Below are 9,295 nucleotides of genomic sequence, written 5' to 3' on the forward strand. Positions count from 1 at the left end.
TCTAAGGGGATGAACTCCAATCAGCTGTTTAGTTCTATTACATCTAAAATAAAGGCCTATTTCTTTTATTTGTTTTTACAAACGTTTTATTTTTTTAGACTAAATTTTTTTTTAAAAATTCCATTTAAAATTCGCAAGCGCTGAATTATATAAGTGATACGCCAACAGCGCTATTAACATATTCATGGAAAAGACTGCATCTTCTAAGGGGATGAACTCCAATCAGCTGTTTAGTTCTATTACATCTAAAATAAAGGCCTATTTCTTTTATTTGTTTTTACAAACGTTTTATTTTTTTAGACTAAATTTTTTTTTAAAAATTCCATTTAAAATTCGCAAGCGCTGAATTATATAAGTGATACGCCAACAGCGCTATTAACATATTCATGGAAAAGACTGCATCTTCTAAGGGGATGAACTCCAATCAGCTGTTTAGTTCTATTACATCTAAAATAAAGGCCTATTTCTTTTATTTGTTTTTACAAACGTTTTATTTTTTTAGACTAATTTTTTTTTTAAAAATTCCATTTAAAATTCGCAAGCGCTGAATTATATAAGTGATACGCCAACAGCGCTATTAACATATTCATGGAAAAGACTGCATCTTCTAAGGGGATGAACTCCAATCAGCTGTTTAGTTCTATTACATCTAAAATAAAGGCCTATTTCTTTTATTTGTTTTTACAAACGTTTTATTTTTTTAGACTAAATTTTTTTTTAAAAATTCCATTTAAAATTCGCAAGCGCTGAATTATATAAGTGATACGCCAACAGCGCTATTAACATATTCATGGAAAAGACTGCATCTTCTAAGGGGATGAACTCCAATCAGCTGTTTAGTTCTATTACATCTAAAATAAAGGCCTATTTCTTTTATTTGTTTTTACAAACGTTTTATTTTTTTAGACTAAATTTTTTTTTAAAAATTCCATTTAAAATTCGCAAGCGCTGAATTATATAAGTGATACGCCAACAGCGCTATTAACATATTCATGGAAAAGACTGCATCTTCTAAGGGGATGAACTCCAATCAGCTGTTTAGTTCTATTACATCTAAAATAAAGGCCTATTTCTTTAATTGTTTTTACAAACGTTTTATTTTTTTAGACTAAATTTTTTAAAAAAAATTCTATTTAAAATTCGCAAGCGCTGAATTATATAAGTGATACGCCAACAGCGCTATTAACATATTCATGGAAAAGACTGCATCTTCTAAGGGGATGAACTCCAATCAGCTGTTTAGTTCTATTACATCTAAAATAAAGGCCTATTTCTTTTATTTGTTTTTACAAACGTTTTATTTTTTTAGACTAAATTTTTTTTTAAAAATTCCATTTAAAATTCGCAAGCGCTGAATTATATAAGTGATACGCCAACAGCGCTATTAACATATTCATGGAAAAGACTGCATCTTCTAAGGGGATGAACTCCAATCAGCTGTTTAGTTCTATTACATCTAAAATAAAGGCCTATTTCTTTTATTTGTTTTTACAAACGTTTTATTTTTTTAGACTAAATTTTTTTTTAAAAATTCCATTTAAAATTCGCAAGCGCTGAATTATATAAGTGATACGCCAACAGCGCTATTAACATATTCATGGAAAAGACTGCATCTTCTAAGGGGATGAACTCCAATCAGCTGTTTAGTTCTATTACATCTAAAATAAAGGCCTATTTCTTTTATTTGTTTTTACAAACGTTTTATTTTTTTAGACTAAATTTTTTTTTAAAAATTCCATTTAAAATTCGCAAGCGCTGAATTATATAAGTGATACGCCAACAGCGCTATTAACATATTCATGGAAAAGACTGCATCTTCTAAGGGGATGAACTCCAATCAGCTGTTTAGTTCTATTACATCTAAAATAAAGGCCTATTTCTTTAATTGTTTTTACAAACGTTTTATTTTTTTAGACTAAATTTTTTTTAAAAAATTCTATTTAAAATTCGCAAGCGCTGAATTATATAAGTGATACGCCAACAGCGCTATTAACATATTCATGGAAAAGACTGCATCTTCTAAGGGGATGAACTCCAATCAGCTGTTTAGTTCTATTACATCTAAAATAAAGGCCTATTTCTTTTATTTGTTTTTACAATCGTTTTATTTTTTTAGACTAAATTTTTTTTTAAAAATTCCATTTAAAATTCGCAAGCGCTGAATTATATAAGTGATACGCCAACAGCGCTATTAACATATTCATGGAAAAGACTGCATCTTCTAAGGGGATGAACTCCAATCAGCTGTTTAGTTCTATTACATCTAAAATAAAGGCCTATTTCTTTTATTTGTTTTTACAAACGTTTTATTTTTTTAGACTAATTTTTTTTTAAAAAATTCCATTTAAAATTCGCAAGCGCTGAATTATATAAGTGATACGCCAACAGCGCTATTAACATATTCATGGAAAAGACTGCATCTTCTAAGGGGATGAACTCCAATCAGCTGTTTAGTTCTATTACATCTAAAATAAAGGCCTATTTCTTTTATTTGTTTTTACAAACGTTTTATTTTTTTAGACTAAATTTTTTTTTAAAAATTCCATTTAAAATTCGCAAGCGCTGAATTATATAAGTGATACGCCAACAGCGCTATTAACATATTCATGGAAAAGACTGCATCTTCTAAGGGGATGAACTCCAATCAGCTGTTTAGTTCTATTACATCTAAAATAAAGGCCTATTTCTTTTATTTGTTTTTACAAACGTTTTATTTTTTTAGACTAAATTTTTTTTTAAAAATTCCATTTAAAATTCGCAAGCGCTGAATTATATAAGTGATACGCCAACAGCGCTATTAACATATTCATGGAAAAGACTGCATCTTCTAAGGGGATGAACTCCAATCAGCTGTTTAGTTCTATTACATCTAAAATAAAGGCCTATTTCTTTTATTTGTTTTTACAAACGTTTTATTTTTTTAGACTAAATTTTTTTTTAAAAATTCCATTTAAAATTCGCAAGCGCTGAATTATATAAGTGATACGCCAACAGCGCTATTAACATATTCATGGAAAAGACTGCATCTTCTAAGGGGATGAACTCCAATCAGCTGTTTAGTTCTATTACATCTAAAATAAAGGCCTATTTCTTTTATTTGTTTTTACAAACGTTTTATTTTTTTAGACTAATTTTTTTTTTAAAAATTCCATTTAAAATTCGCAAGCGCTGAATTATATAAGTGATACGCCAACAGCGCTATTAACATATTCATGGAAAAGACTGCATCTTCTAAGGGGATGAACTCCAATCAGCTGTTTAGTTCTATTACATCTAAAATAAAGGCCTATTTCTTTTATTTGTTTTTACAAACGTTTTATTTTTTTAGACTAAATTTTTTTTTAAAAATTCCATTTAAAATTCGCAAGCGCTGAATTATATAAGTGATACGCCAACAGCGCTATTAACATATTCATGGAAAAGACTGCATCTTCTAAGGGGATGAACTCCAATCAGCTGTTTAGTTCTATTACATCTAAAATAAAGGCCTATTTCTTTTATTTGTTTTTACAAACGTTTTATTTTTTTAGACTAAATTTTTTTTTAAAAATTCCATTTAAAATTCGCAAGCGCTGAATTATATAAGTGATACGCCAACAGCGCTATTAACATATTCATGGAAAAGACTGCATCTTCTAAGGGGATGAACTCCAATCAGCTGTTTAGTTCTATTACATCTAAAATAAAGGCCTATTTCTTTAATTGTTTTTACAAACGTTTTATTTTTTTAGACTAAATTTTTTAAAAAAAATTCTATTTAAAATTCGCAAGCGCTGAATTATATAAGTGATACGCCAACAGCGCTATTAACATATTCATGGAAAAGACTGCATCTTCTAAGGGGATGAACTCCAATCAGCTGTTTAGTTCTATTACATCTAAAATAAAGGCCTATTTCTTTTATTTGTTTTTACAAACGTTTTATTTTTTTAGACTAAATTTTTTTTTAAAAATTCCATTTAAAATTCGCAAGCGCTGAATTATATAAGTGATACGCCAACAGCGCTATTAACATATTCATGGAAAAGACTGCATCTTCTAAGGGGATGAACTCCAATCAGCTGTTTAGTTCTATTACATCTAAAATAAAGGCCTATTTCTTTTATTTGTTTTTACAAACGTTTTATTTTTTTAGACTAAATTTTTTTTTAAAAATTCCATTTAAAATTCGCAAGCGCTGAATTATATAAGTGATACGCCAACAGCGCTATTAACATATTCATGGAAAAGACTGCATCTTCTAAGGGGATGAACTCCAATCAGCTGTTTAGTTCTATTACATCTAAAATAAAGGCCTATTTCTTTTATTTGTTTTTACAAACGTTTTATTTTTTTAGACTAAATTTTTTTTTAAAAATTCCATTTAAAATTCGCAAGCGCTGAATTATATAAGTGATACGCCAACAGCGCTATTAACATATTCATGGAAAAGACTGCATCTTCTAAGGGGATGAACTCCAATCAGCTGTTTAGTTCTATTACATCTAAAATAAAGGCCTATTTCTTTTATTTGTTTTTACAAACGTTTTATTTTTTTAGACTAATTTTTTTTTTAAAAATTCCATTTAAAATTCGCAAGCGCTGAATTATATAAGTGATACGCCAACAGCGCTATTAACATATTCATGGAAAAGACTGCATCTTCTAAGGGGATGAACTCCAATCAGCTGTTTAGTTCTATTACATCTAAAATAAAGGCCTATTTCTTTAATTGTTTTTACAAACGTTTTATTTTTTTAGACTAAATTTTTTTTTAAAAATTCCATTTAAAATTCGCAAGCGCTGAATTATATAAGTGATACGCCAACAGCGCTATTAACATATTCATGGAAAAGACTGCATCTTCTAAGGGGATGAACTCCAATCAGCTGTTTAGTTCTATTACATCTAAAATAAATGTAAATTTAAAAAAAAACAACTTTGGAATAAACTAACCCAAAAAAGAGTTTTGTCCAACTGTAATTTTTTTTTTTCATTGTTAATTTTTAAAAATTAAAAAAAAATAGTTGCTTTTAAAAAAATATAATCAGAAAATAAAAAGTGCTTTTATTTTACCATCTGGTTTTTTATTTAGATTTTGCTGTCGTTTGTCGTATTGTTTGTTGGATTGAAATGTCCAGCATCAGTGTTTGTTGGATTGTAATGTCCAGCATCAGTGTTTGTTGGATTGTGTGGTCAAGCATCAGTGTTTGTAGGATTGTGATGTCCAGCATCAGTGTTTGTTGGATTGTGTGGTCAAGCATCAGTGTTTGTTGGATTGTAATGTCCAGCATCAGTGTTTGTAGGATTGTGATGTCCAGCATCAGTGTTTGTTCGATTGTGTGGTCAAGCATTAGTGTTTGTTGGATTGTAATGTCCAGTATCAGTGTTTGTTGGATTGTGATGTCCAGCATCAATGTTTGTTGGATTGTGTGGTCCAGCATCAATGTTTGTTGGATTGTGTGGTCAAGCATCAATGTTTGTTGGATTGTAATGTCCAGTATCAGTGTTTGTTGGATTGTGATGTCCAGCATCAGTGTTTGTTGGATTAAATTAACTAAAACGTTTCACTTGTGTCACACTTCAGCTATCAGTAATGGTTTATTTTTAACACGGTACTAAATTAAAAGTGAAAAAGTAAAACTTCACTTCCAGACCGAAACATCCATCGGGCAGATGGAGTAGAGTTCGTATGTTTGACCTCGGCATATAGAAGGTTGTTCAGTAGTCGAACGCTCTAGCGAGCCGAACAGAAAATACTTGTAACTCAAAAAGTAATTTTTAAAATACCGTCTGAGCGAACTATAGAAAGAATTGATTGAGTATAAAACTATGGGTAAAGGGACATAACAAAATATTTCTAGTTTTCTTGTGTTTTGTAAGAGTTATATTACATAGTTTATACTATAGTCATTTTTAACAGGCCAATCCAAAAATACAGTCAAAATATCAATTTTCGTAACATCAAAATGAACAAAGAAAATTAGATTTAAAAAAAATTATTGGATTCCAATTATTTATTCTAAGTAATCAAACATTCGCGTTGTAAAAGCGGTTTTTCGGCGCAGTTCCCGACCTTTCTGTTATTGTCCTAGCCCACGGTCGCTAAATTACCGCCCTTGTGGGACGGCTTCATGTACAAGTCTACAATACACACCTTATTACTTAACTACTAATAACTACAGCAAACTACTAGCCTACTAGCTGCATAGCCCATATCCACGTTTTTTAGTGCAGAATTCTAGAAACCCTCTAAAGCTTGAAGGTAATGTGTTGGTTAAAAAGTTGGATTGACTTGTTAAGGATAAGTTGAGGCATGTTGTTTTTAGCCACAGTGAAAACATAGAAATAGAAAAGAAGAAATACACTTAGATCAAGAATCATCTGAAAAGACTTCTATCTTTGACCTCACAGAAGATGGAGAAAAAAAGAAACTTGGACTTATTCCTGTAGGGCATAAAGCATCGCATTAAAGGTCTACACAAATTAAGCAAAATATTAATAAAGTTTCTTTTTTAAACTGTTTTACCAGAATGTTGCCTAAGATTCTAGGTCCAAATAAGATTTTTCACTATTTGTGTTTGATTGACCTAGCTATTTTAAATCGTATCATGGGTACTATAATTTATATTATAAAAAATTACAAACAATACATTTTAGAATGCTGCGGCGAATATAATCATTTAAGAAATGTACAAGTAACATATTTTGTTTCTGTTGCAATTCTTCTCACCTAGATCTAGATTCAAGAATGATATATTATCGAGGGTCGTCCATTGATGAAGTCATACTACAAAGGGGTAGGATTCAAACTTTTATGAAGATGTGTTATTTAGAGGTAGGGGGTTGGGGATTTAATGAAATCTGACATACCACCAGCACACATGTTTGCTGTTTTTAAAGTGCATTAAAGAAATAAAATAAAAACATAGTTATGATGCTTTTGTGAGTGAGGATAATGTCGGTGTTTCTTTCAGACTTTTTCTCCCCAGGAAGGGGGGGGGCAGACACTGTTAAAAGTACCCATTTCATATATTAAATTGTATTTTGTTTGTGGGATTGGGGGGGGGGGGATATAGACGTTCCCCAAAGAGATGCCAGAAAGAAACTCTGGAAAAAGAGTGTGTGTAGGTGGGGGTGGAGTATAAAAACAGGCTAAAATATATGAGGTCATATATGGACGAGGGGTCTGTGTGGTCGGGGCACATGTTTGCTAAGCTGAAAAGTCCCTAGTTCGAACCCCCGGGTAGATAAGTCTCAACATCTGGGTACAGCAACCCACCAAGGAGAGACAATTCCAAAATCAAACAACTGCTGCCTTGTAGTTTGTTCTTGGTTAGACAAAGGCTAAGGAAGCGAATCCAGAAAAAAAACAGGCTGAAATCGGATTCAACGACCTACGTGGTGCATAACAAGTTGACTTGTAATACTTAATTGTGTTGGAGGAAATCCCTTCCAACATTACAATTAAGAACAAAGAAAATGTATGGACGACCCCTGCATACAAGTCATGTAGCCTACAAAGCTTTAAGTCTATAGACTGCTGCAAATGCCACTGTACATGATCTATTGCTCTAGCTCCAATACAAAGTTATAGCGGTCTTGATCTTCCCATTCAACTTAACATCCAATCAGGGTTTATTAAAGTACAGTAATTTTGACTATGCTGATGAATTGAATGATAATTTTGTCATGGTTTAATATAATGAGTTGAAGTGAGTTATGCAAAAAATTAGTACATAACGTAACAAGAACTAATTACACATGTAGTGACTTATTCCATTTTAATTACACATTTCAGTGATGCGCTCTGAGATGTCTTTATCTATACGATTTATTCATGAAGCACAAAAGTATACTCAAAAATACTTTGGTTTAAGATTTATTTTTGCATAAATTCAAGGCAGAGAAGGGGAAAAACTTTTAAGGCCTAATTCATTTTTATAATGATACTTGGGTTTTTTTTCGAGAAAGATAAAGCAAATGTTTGAGGTTATAATACATACAACTAATGTAAAATACAGCAATAATTTTTTAAAATTGTTTAAATTTTTAAAACCGTTTAAACATTTATATTTTGGAAGTGTATAACATATTTGAAATAATTATTTTCATTGCTTTAATTACTGTCAGAGCAAATAAATAGCATAGAAACAATTATTTCTTAAATTTTAAACAGACAAAATTTTTAAAAATATATCAAAATCAATGAAAACAGTTTGTTTTCACCAAAACATTTCAGGCCCACTAAACTAAATTTTGTGGTTTACTAAAATATTGTTATCTCACTAAAAACTCTTTTGTTTATTAAAAACAATCAGATTTCAGTTTAAAAAAATTTGGTTCCACTAAAAACAATTTGGTCTCAAAAGATTTATTTTGATTCAACATAAAACATATTTCCAATAAGAACATCTTGTCACAATAAAAAAAAAATATTTTGATCTCAATAAAAATATTTTGATCCCATTAAAAATATTTTGGCTCCATTAAAAACATTTTGGTCCCCAGAAAAAAACATTTTGGTTCTACTAAAAACACTGTTTAGCGCTATTAAAAAACATTCCTGTTTCACCCTAATTTCATCTTCCACACAATCTTCAATGCAGCACATTTTTTTACATTTTCACAGCCATCAGATTTTCAATTCTTATCATTAGTAAAAAACCACATGCAAACCATAATCACTTGTAAATATTGTTAATGAGAGCACTACAGCCCTTAAGATTAGGGATGAAGTACCTGTGATGTTAATGATATGAATAAGTAGGGATGGCTTATAAACTAGTCCATATTTTTGCACTATTTCACTCCACAGGGACGGAGTGGTCTAGCGGTAGAGAACTGGACTGCTAACCTGTAAGTCTCGAGTTCGAATCAGGGTTCAAGTCAGTAGACCATCCCTGAGTCCACCCAACTCTAATGGGTACCTAACTCATGTTAGGGAAAGTAAAGGCGGCTAGGCATAAACGCATAATGCTGACCACACTATCTCTTCATATGCCGAGGTCACAGAAACAAGTGAACTTTATTTCATTTGCCCTATAGATCGTCATGTTCGAAAGGGAACTTTACTTTTTTACTTTTCACTCCACAAGGATTAATTGTCCTCAATATGCTCTTGTGAACACAATTAATACTTTAGATGAATTATATAAGAAAAGAACGTATCAATTAACATAAAAAAGAGTAGTGAACTATGTGAAAAAGTATTTTTATGAATTGATCACATCTTAAATGCATAACAAATTAAATTTGACGATTTACAAGGCAAACAACTTATTCGAAATGATTTATGATTCTCTGATTAAAAGCT

The sequence above is a fragment of the Physella acuta genome, unplaced genomic scaffold (genome assembly GCF_028476545.2).
Source record: "Physella acuta isolate Inbredline_101_S28 unplaced genomic scaffold, ASM2847654v3 ptg001664l, whole genome shotgun sequence".
Lineage (NCBI taxonomy): Eukaryota > Metazoa > Mollusca > Gastropoda > Physidae > Physella > Physella acuta.